Genomic DNA, 23,150 nt, shown 5'->3' with positions numbered 1-23,150 from the left:
AAAGAAGGAAAAAGAAAAAGAAACCAAACAATACACAAAAAAATCTCTACATTGACGGGGGATATTTCAGAGACACTGGAGCCACCCTAAGAGCTCCCAATGGCCAAAGCTGAGAAATTTGAGCAACAAGATAGAATAATATTATATTATAACCCAAAATATAAAATAAATGGCCACAAGTTTACACAGATGTAAATAAATTATGGGAAAAATTAATGAATGGAAGAGAAGAGACAAATTTTCCATGCAGAAGAATTCTAAATAATTTATGTAGATACTCACCCCTGAAGGAGGGAGGGTATAATTCCCCTCTCCTTAAGTGTGAGCTGGGCATAGCGGGTTGCTTCCAAAGAGTGTGGTATGGCAAGGGGAGTGGGGGAGGTAATTTTATATGGAGAAACCAGACTAACATTATATCAGCCAGGACATCAGGTCAACATCAACAATGACAAACCACAAAGAAACAAGCAAACAATGATAAACCATATTGATTGTATGTACCTTTGATATAAGGTGGTGAAATGGGTTTTTACCTCTGTGGTCTTCCTCACATACCTCAGTCTATTTATGAGAAAAACATCAGACACCTTCTAGTAGAGGGGTGTCCTATAAAATGCTTGACCAGTACTCCTCGAAACTGTCACGGTCATCAAAAACAAGGAAAGTCTGACAAGTTGCCACAGCCAAGAGTAGCTTAAGGAGACATGATAACTTCATGTAAAGTGTACTTAACGGAAAAAGACAGAAGGGAAATCTAAACAAATCTGAATACATGATGAACTTTAGTTAATAATTTTGTGTGAATATTGTTTCGTCAGTTGTTATGAATGTACCGTACTAAGGTGAAATGTTAATAATGGAAGAAGCTGGGTACAGGATCGTTCTCTGTACAATCTTATCATTTTTTTATGTCAAAAAACCACTACACACACACACACACACACACACACACACACACACATAATCTCTCTCTCTTTTTCCCCCCATACTAGACGCCTCTAAAAAGTGACCCAGGCTTCCCTTGAAATCTGAGAGGTCCTGCCCCCAAAATAGAGTCTGGAAAATGAGGGAACCTGCCTTTATTCCTTTAGCTTACTAAATTGAAAGCAATTTAGCTAATTTCTGTATGTCATCATCTAGATAGAAAACTGTCTGGAAAGCACTAGTGAGGCACCAAAGGCCAAATGTCCTTATAGTGGTAGATGACTGAAGCCACCTCATTGGTCCGCTTATTCAACATTTTTCTGTGGAGATTCTCTATGGAAACAAGGCCCTGAAAAATCTTTGCTATCAGTCCAAATGAGACATACAGAACTTGAGGATTCCTAACTGAGGTTGGGGGAGCCCCGAGAGGTTCCCAGGATGTCTGCTATTTCATCGTACCACTCTGGTAGAACTGTGGATCTCATCGGAGTTGTAACTCTGGGTGTCTAGGGAAAACAGCTGACTGGACCCTGCGACTCTGTGACTTTGTCTTCATCATCTGGATTTGACACTATAATCTAAACTCTCTTCAGCCTTCAACCTGCTAGTTCCACAGTTGCAAAAGGCCCAGAGAGGGAAATGGTTTGTGAAGACCACCCCCAAAATTAATGGTAGAGTTGATTCCCGTCAACCAGTCCACCCTGAATCACTTATTTTGCTGCTGTATCCACTTTGGTAAGCTGAAGGCTGCTAGTACATTGGTGTACATTACTTCAGGAATGCCTCATTAATTTCTAACCAGTTGTCAGTGACCAACGGTGTCTAGTCCGCATGCTGCACTTGAGTTTTAAGTGTCTCTGCCCTTTTTTCTCTATCTTTTCCCACGTCTATCAACCTCTCTGCCAAGTAGTTATAAAATATTTGGACCTGGGGCGCCTGGGTGGCACAGCGGTTAAGCTTCTGCCTTCAGCTCAGGGCGTGATCCCGGCGTTATGGGATCGAGCCCCGCATCAGGCTCTTCCGCTATGAGCCTGCTTCTTCCTCTCCTACTCCCCCTGCTTGTGTTCCCTCTCTCGCTGGCTGTCTCTATCTCTATCGAATAAATAAATAATAAAAAAAAAATCTTTGGACCAATACTTATGTTCACTATGGAGGCTGACATTTAAATAATTCTTGGTGAAATGCAGTGAGATCGAATCCTGTCACACTACATTTTGGTTAGCATGACTCTTTCGGTGATCCATTTGGTCACGAGTCTTAAGAATCACAAACAGTTAAGCCCTTTGAGTCAGTAATTCTACTTCTAGGAACCCATCTTTGAGGTGCATATAACATACAGGAAAAAATTCAAACATATAGGGGGAAGTCTTTGAATTAATATAGGTATGCAACAAAAAATTAGCATAATCTCCATGTCCCATTGTAACTGACTTGAGGGGAAAGGTGTTGTATGGAGAATATGAAGTATAATCTGACTAATTTTTAAAAATTGGAATTGGAGGGGCACCTGGGTGGCTCAGATGGTTAAGCGTCTGCCTTCAGCTCAGGTCATGATCTCAGGGTCCTGGGACTGAGACCCGCATGGGGTTCCCTGCTCAGTGGGGAGCCTGCTTCTCCCTCTCCCTCTACTGTTCCCCCTGCTCCCCCTGCTTGTGCTCTCTCGCTCTGTCAAATAAATAAATAAAATCTTTAAAAAAATAAAATTAAATTTAAAAAGCCACACTTCTTTAAAAAATTGGAATTAGAAAATACTTATGGTAACAGATAAAGTGAAAAGTAAGATATATATGTATGTATGTATATATGTGTATATATGTATATGGCATGTTCATAACTATGTTTAAAGATACTCTCCTTAGGGGCACCTGGGTAGCACAGTCGTTAAGCGTCTGCCTTCGGCTCAGGGCGTGATCCCGGCGTTCTGGGANTAGCATGTTCATAACTATGTTTAAAGATACTCTCCTTAGGGGCACCTGGGTAGCACAGTCATTAAGCGTCTGCCTTCGGCTCAGGGCGTGATCCCGGCGTTCTGGGATCAAGCCCCCACATCAGGCTCCTCCACTGGGGGCCTGCTTCCTCCTCTCCCACTCCGCTGCTGTGTTCCCTCTCTCGCTGGCTGTCTCTCTGTCACATAAATAAATAAAATCTTTAAAAAAAGAAAAGATACTCTTCATAGAAAATAGACGGGATATAAATAAGAGTACACAATAAACAAAAAAATATTTTGGCTGTCTTAGGGTAGTAGGGTTATGAATGCTTTTCTCCTCCCTTATTTTTTCCTTATCTTCCAAATTATGTAATGTTTATATATTAGTTTGATATCTATCTATCTATCTACCTACCTATTTATCTCACAAGCACACACCTATGACACTGAAAAGCCCTAAGTGGTGTCTTTTAAATGCAATTAGTTGCCTCACTCACAGTTCCGCATGTTTGACCTAAAGTTAATGCTGCCCATGTCTTTAGGACCTATAGCAAAAATGAGAGCCGCCCACTCACTCTTGGAGAAGACCTTTCACTCTTGGAGACACTTATCTCCATAACAACAAACAGCGCCCTTGTGGAGCACGTTGACCCAAATGAGATTAGGGAGATCAGCAAATCTTTGATGTACCTCCGCCCCTGGGTCTTAGTGAGCTTCTCTTGTTTGTTGCTGTTTCGTAGCATTTGCAAATGTCAAAGGGTTTCCTTGTTACTTGGCTGTCTCTCTGAGGCCACCCCAGAAGATTTCCTGGTAGATAGACTGCCTTTTGGAGTTCTTTGGGGGCTACCGGACGTTTATTTTTTTATTCTTATAACATCTTTGGTTAGTAAATGTGAAGGCAAAAAATTTTTTAAAATAAACTACTCAAGGTTCTGTTTTGTTTTGCTTTGTTTTCTTCAGAGAATCACAGGCTATTAGGAACTTTGGGGAGTATACTATTATTTGAATCACTGGTTTTTGGAAAAGGGCATGGGGTAGACATCAGAATCGAGGGGGTGAGGGTGAGGACCGTTCTTCTGATAAGTCCCTCTTCCCTGAAACTACTAAGGTCGTTCCTCACCCTCAGCTCACCCTATTCACTCACTCATTCACTCATTCAAACAACTCTCAAGTTCACTGACAGTCTTTTGTGAAGGAGATGATGTGCTGGATGCTGGGGAAGCAAATGAATACAATATGGGATCCCGACCCCAGGGGGCACACAATCTACTGAGGAAACAGAGACTCAGAAAGGTGCTAAAATTTGCTTTAGGTCATGCCAAAGATAGTCCCCAAGCCAGGACTGACTCTGAGCCAAACAAAACTCTGTGGCTTCTTCTTAGATGCTGTGTCTTACCTCCCACTCTGCCATCAGTGTGAGACATTGACAGCCCCCCCACCCCCCAGCCTTGGGCACGTTCGGTCTCTGAATCTTTCACCCGGTATTGATTAGAACAAGATATAACCCAGCCATCTCAATGTACCCACCAGTGATACCCAATACCCAATGCAGGAAGAGCCCCATGAGCCTGAGTACATGGAGAGCCTCGGCTATCTTCACTGCCACAATCACCTGCTGGGCTGTCTACAGGCCAGAACTTTGCCTGGACCTGTATCTTCTTGTACCTCACTGGTTGCACCATGAACAGTCAGATCACCTAGCATCATGCTCTCCCAGAGCTCACAGCGTCCAGTAACATCTACAGCCTGGATATCAGAATGCAACACCATTCCCAGCAGGAACTGCACCCCTAACAGATCTTGATGCCTACTTAACTCTAAGCCCACGTTCGCCTCAACCCTCTGGGCATCCCAGACCTTTGGTTGATAAGCAGGCAGATGATCTCTGCCAGCCCTGCAGCCAGACCACTTTCCATAGTAGTCACCGAGACCCAGCCCACCTAGGGTTGGGCCTGTCTGCCAGCAGTTGTAACCATTTCCTCTCTGTGGCCGGGCAAGGATGGACGGGATATCATGACACATGCATAATACCACCAGACACAATTGCAGCGGTCTTAACCATTAGTTAGTCCAGCAGCATTCAATGTGGAAACATCAGGGTGCCAAGAACAACCTTACGCTTTGGAGACACTGGCACTGCAATGCCAGCCAAATGTTCAAAAGAAAGTGGGACAGAAAAAGATTACTTCTGACATTAATAAAAGCCATACTTGGAGAAAGCAGATTAAGAAGACTTGATGGTGGTGATGGCAAATCGAGAAATCAAGTACTTAAGGCCCTCAAACTTTTCCCCGTCTTATCTCCTACAACCTTCTATGCCAGACTCCGAGGACCCATGCACTTACCTCCATCCCACACCCCTGCCTTGATCTCTGCCTTCCTTCAATAGGCTAGACACTCCTCAAGGGTAAGAGTACTTCATTTTTGTTTTCTGAGACTCGTGTCCAACACATTGCTCACTTAGGTAATGTTGGTGAAATTAAAGTTAGGTAGAACTGAAAGAGAATTTGATGTGAAATCTGATGATCTGGGTTCCAGTTAAAGTTCCATAACTGACTAACTTTTATGGGTCTCGGTTTCTTGTTCTCTAAACTGGTAATTTCTGTTAAAGGACTACCAACCAGGGTTCTCCTGAGAATCAAGGACAATGGGGGGGGGGAAGTACGTTGGATATTATAATGCGCAGGTCAAAGTAGTTGTTGAATGTTGAATGAACGGACAAACTAATGAGTGAACAATCATAGTTAAATAAAGCCTTTAGGTTATTCCCTAACAGATTCTGTGACTCAGATTATGTCTGGGGAACAGTGATTTAAAGTGCCCTGTCTTGACTTTGTAACCATCCTTAAATATATTAATTTCACTTCCCAAAATATTTTAACCTTTTAAGTACAGGAAGACATAAATTAACTGCTAAGGATTCATACTGATCCAAAGAGAATAAAAAAGATCATCAGAAAGTCTTTTTGTTCTTGAAATGCAGAATTGGAAATGAACCTTTTCCCAGTAGTGGGAACTGAAATCCAGTATTAGATCCTCCTTTTCGGTACCTTCTTCCTCTTTCTTCCTCCTCCTTGTACCTTAACCCCTCCCTACCCCTTCCCTGCACCCAAATGGAAAAAAATCATTTGTTTTGAGTTAACTTCAGTCTTAGCAAAAGATATTAACAAAGTCCAAATGTATCAGGGCTGTTTTCCAGGATCAACAAGGTGGATTTCTATTCATTTTTCAAGCAATCGAGTTGATGGGCGAGTTACCTCAACAAGATGATCGGATAACTTTCTACCAAAGGGCTGACCTGAGTGATAGGAGGAGCCCTGGGCCAACGCCATCCTTCTAAGAGAATCCCTGCATCTAGCCCTCCCATCTCTGTAACAAATGCCGAGTGGATCCATGAATGATGAGGTGAATATAAAAAGAGATTCAGAGCAAGTTCTTGTTGATAGGGAGGAGGAGAGAAAATAGGAGCACAGGTGCTAGAGAGAAGTAAGGCCTTCACTCTAATAACAGCACAAAGCAATAATTCAGCAGACGAAGCAACAGACCTTTGTTAAAGTCAAAAACTACTCAAAAGCCCATATCCTGCTTCTTGCAATCTATCACAATAGGGACCTACATGGAACAAAATACCCAGAAGAAATAGTAGAGATAGGTGCTCAACATTCTCAACAGGGGGCCGGGGGCAGCGGAGGGTAGTGGCAAGAGAAAACTTCTAGAACTGGGAGCCTGTCTGCCCATACTTGCCAGTTTTGCCAGCACCAAACCCTTGATCAACAGCTCATTTATTTTTGGATTCCTAGAGGTGGGAAGAAGAGAATACTGGATGTATATGGCATTAAAAAAAAACTCCAACGTGGGTGAGCTGGGACGATGTCCAAGCTGTGCAAGGGCAGCCACCTCCCCCATACGGTTCCTTTTTTTTCCCTTTCCACCCCTCCTGTTCCCAACACCTCTCACCCAACCATACCTGTAGAAGCCACGTTCCTGCGTAAAGCTAAGTGTGTCTGGGGAGGGGAGGGAGGCAAAGCAAAGGGACGTAACACCAAGATACTTCCCTTCTCAACTCCAAAAACTGGGAAGTTTTACTAAGAAAATTGAAGAGTGCTGGGGGGTTCTAGAGGTTAGAAACTAAAAAGTTTGGAGAAACAGGACATGACTGAATATATTTCATTACCTTATCCCCCATTTGGCTGGACTTTTTTAGCATGGGATAAGCATTGTTGATATTTTCAGGTCTGATCAATATGCAACCACAGACATTACGAATTTAGCACCTACTGTGTGCTAAGCCCTGAGCTAGACTTTTCACATACAAAGAACCATTACAGACTTGTCCCTGGAGGAGCCCATCGTCTAGGTGAGGAGACAAGCCCTACACAAGTAAATCCACAGAGGAGTATTTATTATAAATTATGATAACTGAGATGCAGGAAATACATAATGTACTATAAGGCAGGGGAAAGTCATCATTTACTCAGGGTACAGGCCTCTCTATTAAAGTAAGCTTTAAGCCAAAAAAGGAGGATGGGGTAGCCCCGCCAAGAGTGGGGATAAAGTTTACGGGGCAGAGTGAACAGAGGTCAAAGAACCCTGTAAACCCCTAGCATGGTCAGAGACCTGAAAGAGGACAGCATGGCATAAGCAGAGAGACTGGTAGGAGATGAATTTGGAGGGAGAATCAGGAGCTAGACCCCGGAGACCTTTGTAGACCATGGACAGGAATTGAGAGTTTATATAAAGTATATTGAGAAATCATTTCAGATTTTCAGGCAAGGTGATGACATGATCTGATTTATATTTTGAGAAAAGCACCCCAGCTAGCATGTAGAAGGTGCATTAGAAAGGGGGCAAGAACAGTTTCTTTAAGAGGCTACGATAGGAGTCATGGTGAGAGAGGAAGGGAGATGGCAGTGTAGGTGGGGACGTGGGCAAAGATTTGAGGCATACGTTGAAGGTAGAATTGACAAGATTGAAAGAAAGATTGGATTGATCGGGAGTGGGTGGTAAAAGAAAGAGGGGTATTAAGAACGAATCCCAAGTTTCTGATTTGGGCGATTGGGTGGATGTATTTCCATTTACTGAGTTCAAAACAGTGCAAAGTAGAAGTTTGTGGGAGGCAGTTGCTGGGAATCCAGAATTTGGTTTTGAACATTGTATGTCTGAGATATCTCTGATGTCAAAGTGGGAGTTGGATACGCAAGACCTGAACCCAAAAGATAGGTCTGGTTTGGAGATATAAATTCGGGGTTCAACAAGATAGACACAGTACTTGAAGCTAGGAGTAAGGATTGGTTTTCATATCAGGCAAGGCATTAAAAAATAGAATAAAAAAAAAGTAAAGGTAGAATGATCCTTAGAGGTACTCCAGCCCAAACTCATTTCTCAACTGATAGCAAACTGGGAGCTAAAAAAATGGAGCTATTGGTGGAAGTAGAGTTGGTGAGAGATTAGGTCTTCCTTCAGGACCCGTACTTTTGTTTATTTGTTTTACATTGTTGTGTCGACATTTGACATCAAAAAGGTTGAGACTAAGAAATCTATGTGACTGTATAGATGTGACTCAATGTATCACGTCCCCTAGCTTATAGTCTCACCTGCTGCATGTAATCCACCCCACCCTCATTACTAAATTGCTCCCCTCTTCCTTTGGTCAATCTAGAACCTTTTCTCCTGTTTCCCTACTTATTGAAAAAGAAGGTGCTGTCATCCCAAATGGACATATCTTTGCAATTTAATATCAAGGAAGTCTAAGGCTTAGAGTGGTGACTAAGGGGCAGAAGGCATGTTCCTGTAAAGCTCCGTCCTACTCAGCTGAGCACCTACAGCCCCTGTAATTATTTAGCAACTGGACTCTCTCTCCTCCTGCATATGAGTGCCTGAGGATCGGGAGGTAGTTTTCTTCTCCTTGGCATCTTAATCCAGCCCTGGCTCCTAAGATAAATGTCTTACCCATTTAATACATGTCTTTGATGAGAGGAAGCCAATAAAACGAAGCCCTTCATTAGACTCAGCATACCTTTAGTAATCTTTCCATCCTTCTAAGGAAATACGTTCACGGAGCATGTACTATGTGTCGGGTATGGCGCTAAAAGATCGCAGTCGTGTTCAGTCTTTAAAATACGATTATGGAGGGGTTGTTATTAGCTATTGTCCAAAATATTTAGGTATCTATTGCATACCTTCCATCCAATTCAGTAAATATTTAATGTGCATCGACCATATACACAGAGGTACAAGAGGAAGCCTGTGTCACTCAGGGCTCTAAGGCCAGTGCAGGAGAGCGATGTCAACAAACACACAAGCAATGACAAGGGCTATCACTGAGCTTTAACTGAAATATTTTCGTTGAATATGGAAACATAATTGCTTCAAACCAAGAGATCTAGGAAAGTTTCTTGGAGGGATAGAACGTGAACATCATAATAAAATAATGTAGCGGCGCTTGGGTGGCTCAGTTGGTTAAGCATCTGACTCTTGATTTCGGCTAAGGTCATGATCCCAGGGTCGTGGGATCGAGCCCTACATCAGATTCCATGCTCAGTGGGGCATCTGTTCGAGATTCGCTCCCCCTGCCCCACTCCCGTTCTCCCTTTCTCTCTAAAATAAATAAATAAATCTTTAAAAAAATAAAATTTAAGATTGAACATATTCTTGAAATAAATATCAGAATTATAAGCATAGCTTTGAAATAAAGAAAGCTAACATATATATGGTCCTTAGTATGTACTGTTTCAAGTACTTTACATGTGTGAAATTACTTAATCCAACCTTGTAAAAGGGGGGGGTATTGTCATCCTCAAATTACAGACAGGAAGCTGAAGCACAGAAAGGTTAAGTAACTTACTTAAGATCAAACAGCTAACAAACAGCAGAGTTGGGATTTTAACCCTAGTGATTTAAGTCTTTATCCTTAGCCATTATGCTCTACTGCCTTATGAATGAAGGGTAGAACTTCCGCACGGCTTATGTTAGGAGGAGGTTACAGCAGGTTAAGGAGAGGGGGGTGTGGGGAAGGAGGGTATTCTAGACAGAGAAGAGTTGAAAGAATGGCACAGAGATTAGGTGTACCCCTAACAGTACTTTATTTTGTCTAGAAAGCTGTCTAGTATGCAAAGAACTTTTTCAGCCATTCCTTAATGTGCTTCTCCTTATGACCCTCTGAAGCCATGATTATTATTCTAATTAGAAGGACGAGTATAGGGGGACCTGGAATGGGAAGGCACCAGCTGGGCTGCCTCGAGTTTCAAAAACCTGGTCACTTAACTGCAGACAAGTGCCTTTTCCCATATTGAAGTATTAGCAAGTAAATACATTCATTGCTCCTACTCTGAGCAAGGCCCTGTGCTAGCCTGTTCATATATGTTCTAATTTCACCCACACAACAGCCCTAAGAGGTAGGTGCTGTTACATTTCAAAAGAGGAAACAGTTCAAGTCTGCCTCTACCTAATTTTTTTTTTTTTCTTGAGAACGATTTCCTATGAGGCGTGCTGGTTTTCAGTTTCATGCTTTGCCTACTCTTTGGTCCCTGGGAACCCCTGAGGACAGAGTATTACCTGTGGGTTAGCACATGCAGCTTTACTGAGAATGGAAAATCCCAATTAATCTCTTTGCCAAAATTTTCAGTCACTCCTGCTTTTGGCCAACCTTTCCTGTGTGCTGAAAGTCAACATTTAAATATGAAACTCAGCTTTGGTTTCCAAAAATTTAATTGCATTATTAAGAATTAGTTGAAACTGGGCTTTGTGAATCTAGGAGGGGAAGGCTGGGAAGAAGGCTGACCAGACACTGCAGGCTGGCCAGCAACTCAGTGCAATCATGGAAAGGCTCGATGGAATCTGCGACTGACCTGGCTCAGGGCACACCCGCTGTGTAGGGCATAACTCTAGTTCCTCTGGGGGGAATATAAATCAGTGCGTAGAGAAAGAGATCGGCTTTACCAGGGATCCAGTGACAAGTATGTCAAATGACAAAGAAAGGCAATCAGGCAAGAGCCAGTTAAAATTCACAGCCCGGGCCACAGCCTCGGGCACCAAGGCTGGATTCCGGGGCATCCTCTTTGTGCATCTTTAGTCCGAGAACCAGGTATGGGAGACTCTGTGTTCAGTCCTGTTGCCTTCTGGTTTGGATTAAGCCTCTTAGGAGGGTCATGATCTTAGCCTAGAATGGCAACATTTAAAAGGGACAGCACAAAAGAGAGATAAGATGACTAAAGCTTTCAGCGTAAGAGGAAGGAGAATGGATGGAGTGAAAATTGGGAAGTTTCCACTTGATTTTCAAGGACGGGGTTATAATAAAGGGCTTTGTTTTGTAATGCGGTTGTCAACCCTTTCTAAAGAGTCTCTCTGCAAGCCCAATGCCAAACCGGAGGTCTAGTATGATTTCTCTCTATGCCTCTTGCCTTGGTTTGTTCATCTGTACAAAGGGAAAGCTACCGCAAGGTGTTCTTTTGAGGATTAAATGCCTTAAAGCACAGTCAATGGCTCATTAGTATAAAATGTGTAGAAAGTAGGCTGTTTGATGCACCGTTCAGCTAGCCCAGCCATGTGGTAAAACATAGAACTAGACAGTTAGTATCGCTGAACAGAAACTTAGAGATCATCTGGCCAACCCCTGAATGCAGTAGATGAGGGGAAGGGAGAAGGCAGGAAGTGCCTTTGCCAAGGGTGTTAAGGAAATTCGAGGCTGATGGAGTGTTTTCGAGTACGAGTACGGGGAGGAAAGAGATACTGAGAATTTCGTGAGCCAGCTACTCTGCTTGAGCCCCTTACAATGTAACCTTATTTTGTACTGATGGGACACATAGGCAGGTGTGTTCATCTCCTAAGTCAAGGGCCAGAGGTTCTGAATAGAAATAGCCTCCTGAGATCAAAGAGCTAATAAGTATACGAGGGGGATTCAAATCCTGGTTGAGTTCAAGCCAAAACCCATGCTCCCGGCCTTGCACCATCCCACCAAGTTTGGTGCCTCCTTGCAAAGACCCATTTTTCAGGGTTTCCGAAGCACCTACAGAGAACAGAGGTGGCTAGGAAAGGATTTTTATATTTTTATTTTTTTAAAAGTATGTCTATGAATCACTGTGTAACCCTCCTGTAGGCAGTTCAATCTTGCAATCTAAAAAGGTTAAGTGCACAGGATGACCTAGGCCTCTTTCACCCCTCACGCTGTAACTGGTACTTTACAACAAAGGGGAAATGGCTCTCCTTTGCCTCCAAATCCAAGTAGTTCTTACCGACAAAAATCACTTATTTAAAATTGTCTATATATTGTTCTTATGGCTATCTGAGGCCAGTGCAAAGAGCTATGCCTCCTATTTCCTTCCACAAGTGCCCGGTAGGTGCTCCATTAACTTTCTGGTACATATATGTTGAAAGCAAGTATTCTGTCACATGTTATAGGCTTTTTTTTTTTTTGCATTTATCCAACTTATGGGCCCAGTGTCCATCCATCTGTATATTCACAATTGACACAAATAAACTTATATACATAATTACCAAAACTATACCTGTTACCATGCATGTTATACATACATAGAGAGATACTTGCATATATTCAGTGAACACCAATTAAATCTCATTATGTGGTAGACAACAGATGAGCTGGTGCGTAAGTGTCACCAGTTAAAATCTAGACTGGGAGAAATAAACCCACACCTATACAGTCAGTTAATCTACCACAAAGGAGGCAAGACTACCCCATGGGGAAGAGTCTCTTTAACAAAGAGTGCTGGGAACACTGGACAGCTCCATGTAAAAGCATGAAACTGGACTCTTTCTCACACCATAACCAAAAATAAACTCAAAATGGATTGAAGACCTAAATGGGAGAAGGAAACCATAAAACTCCTAGAAAAAAAGAATTGGCAGTAATCTCTTTGACATCAGCCTTAGCAACATTTTTCTAGATGTTTCCTCAGGCAGGGGGAACAAAAGCAAAAATAAACTATTGAGACTAGAACAAAATAAAAAGCCTTTGAACATGAAGGAAACCATCAACAAAATGAAAAGACAACCTACTGAATGGGAGAAGATATTTGCGAATGACATATCCGATATGGGATTAATATCCAAAATATATAAAGAACTTATACAACTCAACACCAAAAAAACCCAAACAATCCAGTTAAATAAATGGGCGGAGGATCTGAATAGACATCTTTCCAAAGAAGACAAACCGATGACCCCAGACACATGAAAAGATGCTCAACATCACTCATCATCAGGGAAACGCAACTTAAAACTACAATGAAATCATACCTGTCAGAATGGCTAGAATCAAAAAGACAAAAAATAGCAGGTATTAGCAAGGATGTGGAGAAAAAGGAACCCTCTTGCACTATTGGTGAGAATGCCATGTGGTGCAGCCACTGTGGAAAACTGAATGGAGTTTCCCCCCCCCCAAATTAGTAATCTAGGTAGATAGGTAGGTAGGTGGTAGATAGATAGATAGATAGATAGATGATAGAATATTACTCAGCCATAAAAAGAACTAAATCTTGCCATTTGCAATAACGTGAATGGATCCAGAGGATATGATGCTAAGTGAAATAAGTCAGAGAAAGACAAATACCATATGATCTCATGCATATGTGGAATTTGAGAAACAAAACAAATAAACAACAATACAAAGAGACTAATAGAAAAACAGACTCTTAAACACAGAGAACAAACTGATGGTCATCAGATGGGAGGTGGGTGAGAGGATGGGGGAATAGGAGAAAAGGATTAAGAGTACACTTACCGTAATGAGCACTGAGTAATGTAGAGAATTGTTGAATCATTCTATTGTACACTTGAAATTAATATAACACTGTATGTTAATTGTTGAATTTTTAAAAATGAAAAAAAAAATAGAACTACCATATGATGCAGTAATTCCACTACTGGGTATTTGCCCAAAGAAAATGAAAACACTAATTCAAAAAGATATAGGCACTCCTATGTTTATTGCAGCTTTATTTACAATAGTCAAGATATGGAAGCAGCCCAAGTGTCCACTGATAGATGAATGGATAAAAAAGATGTCACGCACACACACATACACACACACACACACACACACACACACAGGATTATTACTCAGCCATGAAAATGAATGAGGTCTTACTATTTGCAAGAACATGGATGGACCTAGAGGGTATTATGCTAAGTGAAATAAGTCAGAAAAAATCAAATACAATATGATTTCACTTACGTGTGAAATCTGAAGTCAAAACAAATGAACAAGCAAACAAAAAAAAGCAGAAACAGACCTATTAATATGGAGAACAAATGGGTGGTTGCTGGAAGGGAGCGGGTTGAGGAGATGGGCAAAATGAGTGCGGTGGAGTGGGAGGTATAGACTTCCAGTTATGAAATGAATGCATCATGAGGATGAAAAGTACTGCATAAAGAATATAGTCAAAGGTACAGCGATAGCCTTGTATGGTGACAGCTGTGTGAGCTACACTTGTGGTGAGCGTAGCATGACATGTAGATTTGTCTAATCACCATGTCTTATACCTGAAACTGATATAAAATTGTGTGTCAGCTCAATAAATAAACAAGCAAACAAATAAAATCTAGACTGGGATGCTAGTCATGTCATTTCTTATGCCACTGCTTTTAGAAAAAAAAAATCTGATGTTTAGGAAGACCTGTGGGCATTGTTTCCCAGATATATTATTCTTCTGCTCTTACTGAAAGTTTAGCTCATAATCCTCATCGCTTCTAAATGGTTACCATGTACTGCCGTGAGAAACCATTCACAGCACAAGACAGTGGCCTAGAAAAGAGTTTGGATTCACACTTGGCACATGGGCTTTCCTTTTCACTTTTTGAATTATGTTTAGTAGCTTAGAGTCTATTATCTGTGTGCGCCTCTGATGTTTTAGGCTTGTGTATTATTTACTTGCCCAAATTCAGGCCACTGAGACAGTACTGTTAGCTGTTCAATTCATTGCATCAAGGTCTCTGTAAAGGCAGTTTATGGAAAGAACAAAGAAACTCTTACAACAAAGCTGATTTCTTTGGACTTTGACATCAAATACCTGTGTGACCCTGGGCAAGTTACTTAACTTCTCTGAACCTCAGCTTTCTTATCTCTAAAGAAGGTGGTAATAACACCCAACTCACAAATGTATGTAAGGATGAAAGGAGATGTAATCTCCAGAGCCTGGTGCACAGGGAACAAATAGCATTTCATTTGGACATGAGCCATGAGCTCAGGAAGGCACATCTTCCAATCCCTCCTCCCATGTCCCTCCCGTATTCGAAAACCCAGATGAAGTGTTTCTTGAATTAGTCACCAATTTGGAACTCCCTCTCCTCCTTTCCTTGTCACTGAGGTAGATAATCTATATGTGAGTCTGAGTGACTATTTCAGTGACACACTCATGCATTTCACTAATCCCTACTACATGGTCCAGCTTTCAAAGTGTGAAGCACTTTCCATCCGTTACCTCATTTGATCTTTCCAATGGCCCCCCTCCCTGCCATGAGAACACAAGTCAGTGTTGTTTTCCTTCTTTGACAGATGAGCAAGCAGAGGTTTAGAGAAGTCAAGTGGCTAGTCCAAGGTCACACTTCTAGATTTAGGTCTGTGACTCTGAATTCCATCCATGTGCTTTCTATTATACCAAACAGCCCATGGGATTTTTGCTACATACTTAAAGATAGACACTAGGTGCTCTGGAAGAAATAAAACCAGATAGGTAAAGGCTGATAAAGAATGAGTCAGTAAGTGTAGCCCTATCCATCACATGGGACCCCACTCAGCCTCTGCCCAGTGTCCCTATCTTCTGAGCACCCCTTTCTCAGCCTCTGGTCACTCAGATCCTCCTGTGATTCAGAGGGTCACTCAAACTCAAGTTCCTCCTCAAAGCCTTTGGCCAGCCTCTCCACCCATTTCTTCAACTAATATATCTGAATGCCAGGCACTGTGTTCCCCTGTCCTTTGGCGTTTCCTCCAAAATAGGAGGGAGAAACAGACAATACCCTTGATAGTAAAGATGAAATAGTTTTGACAATAGTAAATGCTAGAAAGGGAAAAGGCAGGGAAGAGTGGCAGGGCATGTGTTGGGGCAGGGTGCAGTGTGAGATAGGGTGCTGGGGAAGGCACCACTAGGCGGGTGACACGAAAGACTGAGAAGAGATGCAGAAGGGAACCATTTGGATATCTGGGGTAAGAGGTGCCAGGCAGAGGGAACTGTGAGCACCAAGGCCCCAAGCCAGAACATGCCCGTTGTGTGAAGAACAGCTAGGGGGCTGTACACCTGGAGGCTGGCATTCCTGCAGGTTCCCCTAGAGCAAAGGGAAGGAGGGCAGAGCAGTGAGAGAGGAGGACAGGGAGGAAAAGAGGGTACGTTATATAAACCCCCTTGGGTACTGGAAGCACCTTCTATTCCTCTGGATGCTATGGGAAACATGGATGGCCTGGACAGGATCCAAAGTTCATTTTCACAGAATCCCTCTAGGCACTCTGTTCAGATAGGCAAGGTAGGAGCACAGAGAGCATTGAGGGAGTTATTATAATAATCTTGGAGGGAGGTGATGGTGGCTTGGTTTAGGAAATGGGGAAGAGTTATTCTGTATATAATTCTTAAGGCAGAGCCAATATCGTTACTGGTAGTCTGGATGTGGGTTGTGGAGAAACAGGAATCAGACCCGGCTTCATTTTCTTTGGTCTGAACAACTATGACTTTGTTATTTACCCAAAAAGGGAAGACTGCAGGTGGAGCAGATCTGCAGGAGTTCGGGGCACATCAGGAGCTCTAATTTGGATGGCTTCGTTAGAGCAGCCGAACAGACAGTCAGAAGGTGGTCCCTGAGTGGGAGCTAGATTTCTGAGGCTGGTGTCCTGGAGAGAAGTCTAAGTTCGAGATAGAAATCCAGGAGTTGTCAGTGTTAAGATTTTATTAAAGCTGTGAACCTGAAGAAGATCCCCAGGGAAGTGAGCACAGAGCAAGAAGAAGTCTTGTTGAGCCTTGGGACACTCCTCAGTTAGAGGTTTGGGAGAAGAGGAGGCAGCTGCCAAGGTGAATGCGGCATGGTCAGGGAAATAGGAAAAAAATAAAAACAACCCTTCATTATCCTTTCTGTGGGATCCTAACAAAACATGTCTATGCTCTTCAGGTCTTGGCTGACGTTTCCTTGATGGAGGCGGATGAGAGGCATCTTTAGAGACTCCTATCAGTTCACCATTCCCCACTGGGCTTAGCTTCTAGCAGCCCTTCAGTTAAAACTCAAGTGGTTGTCTTCCAACTGAATCATAAAATGATCGAGTGCAAGAGACCCAAAGACTCATCTGGCTTTGCGATTTCCCAACAGTATTCTTTGGAGCAAGTCAAGGAGTTATTTTCTCTCATTATGGAAAGAACTATAAAACCGTGACCCTCCTTCCCTAGAAGGGTTAATACAGCCCACAGTCACAACAGGACCCCTTCTTTCTAAGAAGTATTTGTGATTCTCATCAGACTTTAGACGTTTCAGAAGACTCCAAGTGCATGGCTCTAGTCAAGAACATGCACAGGGCAGGGGGGCCAACGGGAAACACGTTGTACTCGGAGAATCTTGGCCTTGTTTCAGACTGATAGGAGAACGAAAGACACCATCTGCCACATTCCTTCTCTAAAGACCAACTGAGGGCCCAGCTCCTAGACAGGGTCATAGAAATCATCTAGTCCAACCACCTCTTAGAAAGATGAGGAACTTGGGCCTAGAAAGGCCCCAGGATCTTTGTTCAAAGTCACACACCAAGTGTGTTTGATCCAAGACTAAAAACCAGGTCTCAACTTGAAACTTTCTGCTCAGATTCAACTAAATTCTATGAGAATTTATTCTATGCCTGGAAATATGCCAGGTGCTTTTAGATGTTGTCATTCTTAATCCTCACCACAACCTTTACAACAGATATTATTATCTCCCTTTTATAGAGGAGAACACTGATGCTCAGACAGGGCAGTGACATATCCAGGGTCACATGGCTGGTATGTTGGAAGAATAGGCTTGGAGCCCAGGGCTGTTTGACTCTTAATCCAGTGCTCACTCCAGCACACCTGCTGCCTTCATCAGCAGGGCTCTTCTCACAAGGTCATGTATACCCACAGTTCAAGTGATTGCCCCAAGACCCTGCCCTCCTACCAAGAGGTGATGCATCTCCAGCTTGGTGTGTTAGTGAGTAACTTAACTTCGAGCCCAGAGCGTGGACTCTGGAACCAAACTCCCTGGGTTTGAAGTGTGACTCTACCATTTATTAGCTCTGAAACTTTGGGCTATATGGCTTTCCTAAGCCCCATTGTCCTCATCTATAAGATGGAAACAGGATATACTTTCCCCCAGGGAGTTAGGATTAAGTAATGTAATACATGTAAACTATTTACTATAATATTGGACATGTATAGCAGATATTCAATAAATGTTAAATGTAATAGTCAATGGGTGACTTTTATTTTTTTAGTTTTTTATAATAATTTTTTATTATATTATGTTAGTCACCATACAGTACATCCCTAGTTTTTGATGTAAAGTTCGATGATTCATTATTTGCGTATAACACCCAGTGCACCATGCAATACGTGCCCTCCTTACTACCCATCACCAGCCTATCCCATTCCCCCATCCCCCTCCCCTCTGAAGCCCTCAGTTTGTTTCCCAGAATCCGTAGTCTATGGATGACTTTTTAAAAAACCTGGAGCTCATTCGGACCATACTGTCCAATGCCTCCAAATTCTTACGTGGAGTATGTCCGGGGCGCAGGGAAGCCAGTTCTAAAATTCAGACCTGACATGTTTTAGGAGTTTCAGCAACATATTCTGTATCAAACAGGGCTCAACTAGGAAGGAGAGCCACCACAGTGATATGGAATTATAGGAATTAGATCTTACACAACTGATAAAAGACCAAAGGTATGTAGTGACAGTAAGTCCTAAAACCCATTTGAAATACCAATGACAAAATATCGATAGTAAATATGCATGCATATGTATAAAAAAAAAGGACTGGAAAGAAACTTGCCAACATGTCCACAGTGGATATTTCTGAGTGATGGGATCACAAGAGGTTTTATTTTTACTGTCATTTATTTGCTTTCTCATTTTGTACACTACATTGATAATCAAATCAGAAATTATTTAATTGTTAACATTTATTGCTCATTTATTTCTCACTTTACCTAACAGCTTTCTTTCCTCTAAAAAAACTTTACAATTATAAAGCTAATTATGGGAAAGAGAGAGGTGAAGAAAGCGTTAGAATGGACATAGAATAGGAACGCAGGGTAGATAATCACTGGATTTAAGTTAGTAAATTTAATCCTCTGGACTCTGAGAGTCCTAAAAGAAGATATTATTCAACTTAAAAAAAATGTGTGTGTACAACACACACACACACACACACACACACGCAGAGTCCAGGCTCATCTCAGGTGCTGACTGGATCTTACACTCCCCATCTCCCTTTCCTCTTCTCTAAAATTAAGAGCCCTCCACAGCAGGGGTTTCCTATTGTTTCTGTGTGTTTCATTTGTCATAGCTTGAGGTCATTGGCAGAGGGCAGGACTGGAGTTGGGGGGATGCTGGGTGATCACAGTGAGACCTCTAACTACTTATGATCAGGAAGGGCAACTCCCTTGTTCATGTCATCCTGGCAATTCTGGTAAAAGAAAATCAAAGGAAGATCAAAGACAAGAAGCTTAGGCGTATCTGGGCATTCTTGGTCAAGCAGGTTTAGACCAGAATCTGATATTCTAGAGAGAATAGAAGAACGTCAGGCCTGGAAGTATCAAAGACCATGCAGTTCAACTCTCCATTTGATTAATGGAGATGCTAAAACCCACAAAGTCAAATCATTCTGAAACCACACAAAGCCTGGAGAGAAGCAGGGTCTTCACAATTCCAGCTGAGTATGCCCTCCACCATACCTTGATCTCTCCGAGGTCTCACCCATGATTGATTTTATGGTGCTGATAATGAGTAAAAGAGGAGGAGAGAGGGGAGGAAGGGCCCTTAATCATTATATTTTCTCCCAGTATTCCAGAGGTGATCCAGGGAGGTGGTGATCAGTCTAGACTCTGTTAGACAAAGCTTTTGGGCAGAGCCAGTCGGCTTGATGTGTGTTCTATCTCTCACACTCTCACTGGTAACAGATAGGCACTTGCCTAAAGTTGCTACCTGGAACTCAGCAGAAACCTCATAACCAGTCATTGCTCCCGGAAAACTTTCCTACCAGTAAACTCACACATAGGCTGGCCACTCAGCTAAGACAGTAACGAGCCAAGAAAAGCCAAAAAGAGTGTGGTTTTGATATACAGGATTTTGCCCTTGGCATTAGCCAAGTACTCATGGGCCAGTGAATTTTCAAAGCAGTCTTAACAAATAATCCTTTTCCTTGATACTCGGGCACTGTGCAGAGAAAAAGAATGAGAATATAATCTTTTCAAAGCTTCATTTTCTTAGTCCTTTTAGTAACTCCATGGACCTAACTCTCAAGCCTAAAAACTTAATCTTAAAGATTATTGTGTGGGACCAGGCAGCAAGGTGTAGGAAAAGACATGCTGAGCCTCAAGTCAGAAAGTGGCTCTGTTTTGGAGTTTCCGTCTAGCAAGCGTATGACCCTGGGCAAGGCATTTCTCTTTCTGGCCCCGCTTTTCTCCAGGAAAAACCGGGGATATTGTCCATACCTGTCCTCTCAAACCGTGCTGTGTCATTCATAGGATCAACACAGTAGCTATGAAAATGTTTGGATGTTATTATTTGCATTCCTTATTGTTTTAGTGGGAGTTATCAATAGCGTTAGCCTTCCCCACAAAATGAAATTGGTCTTCAGGTACCAAATGCTTCTGTTTCTGAATGGATAAAGAAGTTAGAAGAAGCAAAAATAAATAAGTAAGTAAGTAAAGTCACTCTTTTCCTGGAAAGCTCTATTATTTAATCCCTTCTTGGAGTGAAAAATCCCAGCCACACTGTAAGGAACAGAACACAGTCTTCAGTGATGTCACCCAAGGGCTGGTATCATTTCCCTTCTTTCACTAACAGATTCAAAACCCTTGTGTGCGGGCTTGTCTGGCAAAATGTTCGTAAAACATGTAAGTCCCTTGCTTGAAAATGTACCATATTCTAAACAACCAAAAGGAAGACAGAGCTGAAGGGAGAGGAGAGAGGGCAGAAAGAGAGAGAGAGAGGACGGTACTCTTTGGAAGCAGCCTGATTACGGAGACTTATATTTTAGTGTAGAGCCAAATAGTTTTCTTCAAAGAAGTTCATAGCAATCCCAGACAGGAGCAGACAGGAGCAGAAACATGAGCCCTACTTTCTAACTCATGGTGTTACCACCCATTTGTGGTTCTTCAGGGAGAACGCTGGAGAGAGCCAGGCCTTCACACCCTGCCCTACAACAGCAAGCATGAACCTGGCCTTTCAGGTACAATCCTTCTAGGGATGGGCCTATCTCCCTGGCCTTGGGTTCTTCTGCCTGGAGCCTGGGTGATTGCTGAAAAGATTCTGAACCCTTTGGATCCACACAGACCAAGCTGCCGTGCCTACCAATGTTGCATTGTATTACTCCTTAACCCAACCGGGCCAATCAACTCAGACCTACAGTGAGTGGTGGGAACCAGTAAAAGGAGGGGGTAGGGGGTACAGGACCTTTGAAAGAGCCTGAGAAGAGAGTTAGGGCAGGAAACCTCTTCAGTAGCTCCTTTACTATGCCATTCTTTAAATCCTAAGTCACTCTTCACACCCTGCGGTTCAAACCGAGACTCCATCAACTTACCAGATCTGGATAGACGCGGCCAAGGCTGCCCCTCGTACGGCTATGACAGTTTGACACGGTGTTCTCCTAGTTGCATTTCAGATCTTCCCATGAACCTCCTTTCCAGTGGTCAGTTCTCAGCTGGATCAAGAAGGACCAGCCTGGAATAAGACAAAGCCAGTGATCGTTAGCCAGTGTTTAGCCTTGAGCAGTGCCTGTGTAATTATACTAATCGGTTGATTGATGCAGGTTCGGTTGGGAAATACTGCATTTTAAGGAAGTGCAACCTTTTAACTTCTGAGTTGGAGCAGGCAGCAGGCCAAAAGGAGAAGGACTGGATTAGATTATAGAACAATCCTTTGAGCCATGGGCACTGAGCTGGGTACAAACCAAGTCAGTTCTAGAAATTCTCAGAGGATCCAGGGAGAAGTGAGCAGGCAGGTAATTGTCAGGTACCGTAACAAATACGGGCAAGGTTATCTTGCCCCCTCCTGTTTGCCAGGTCCAGGTTTGGGCATGTCAGTCACCTCTACTGAACTTTATTTTCACAGTGTTGCCATTCACATTTAACTAAAATTTGTTACCCAGATCCCCAAGGCTCCCAATCCTGGAATATTGGTGTCATTACCATTAAAACACTCAACTAGCCTATGTATAGTGTTGGCTTTTTTCTCTTCCTCAACAGTGTAAACAGCTCATTTCTTTCTTTCTTTTTTTTTTTTTAAATATAAATATGAAGGGAAAACCCATCACGCACATTCCCAGAATTAGCCTGGTAAGAGTCAAGAGAGCCAGAAGAATCATAAAATATTGGAGTTCAGAAGGTCTTTAGAGATCACGCCATATCGGAGTCACTGACGTAACACACTTAACGAAGTGCTCATTGAACTCCTTCCTAGACAACTCCAGGCTGGGAACTCTCTTCCTTCCAATGTGGCCCATTCCATGGTTGGTTAGATTTAGAAGTTGGACCATTTAAACTTGGATTTATTTAATGGTTTGATTATAGGAAGGGGTTCACCACAGCAAAATAGCATTTACTGAAGATCTTTGGGGCTGTGTGTGATTGGTGCCCTCAGTGGATCCATGACCACAGACTATACCCCAAATCCCAATGCATATGTAAGGCCTTGGTTAGGACTGTAAACAGACAAAATTGTGTGCTGCATGTAGTGTAGACCTACCGCTAGGATTAGAGAAACATTTAACGTTGCCCTATCATTCTTTTTTTTTTTTTTTAAAGATTTTATTTATTTATTTGACAGAGTTAGAGACAGCCAGCGAGAGAGGGAACACAAGCAGGGGGAGTGGGAGAGGAAGAAGCAGGCTCAGAGCGGAGGAGCCTGATGTGGGGCTCGATCCCAGAACGCCGGGATCACGCCCTGAGCCAAAGGCAGACGCTTAACCGCTGTGCCACCCAGGCGCCCCTGCCCTATCATCCTTGGTCACAAGGAAAGGAACTTGATGTGATCTACTTTAATCTTAGCTTTTAAGAGAACGTGTAAAAATCACGTCAATATCACACTTTTTCAGACATGAGATAACAGTCAGTCTCTNCCCACCCAGGCGCCCCTGC

At 42.6% G+C, this 23,150-nt stretch overlaps 1 long non-coding RNA gene across 5 annotated transcripts in view; it reads left to right on the top strand.

Moving 5' to 3' along the window:
• The window catches only part of LOC117802395, a 62,628-nt gene that overhangs the window by 7,520 nt on the left and 31,958 nt on the right, over positions 1-23,150 (top strand). For 4 of the 5 annotated variants that reach the window (XR_004625766.1, XR_004625763.1, XR_004625765.1 and 1 more), the window contains exons 2-3: positions 6,038-6,256; positions 21,175-21,244. The exons of the other annotated variant lie outside the window; for it this stretch is intronic. This is a non-coding gene — a long non-coding RNA (uncharacterized LOC117802395). The remainder of the gene's footprint in view (positions 1-6,037; positions 6,257-21,174; positions 21,245-23,150) is intronic. 5 annotated transcript variants of the gene reach the window in all.

The sequence above is a fragment of the Ailuropoda melanoleuca genome, chromosome 1 (assembly GCF_002007445.2).
Source record: "Ailuropoda melanoleuca isolate Jingjing chromosome 1, ASM200744v2, whole genome shotgun sequence".
NCBI lineage: Eukaryota > Metazoa > Chordata > Mammalia > Carnivora > Ursidae > Ailuropoda > Ailuropoda melanoleuca.
Note: the sequence above shows the minus strand (reverse complement) of the source record. Positions and strands in the feature narration are given on the sequence as shown.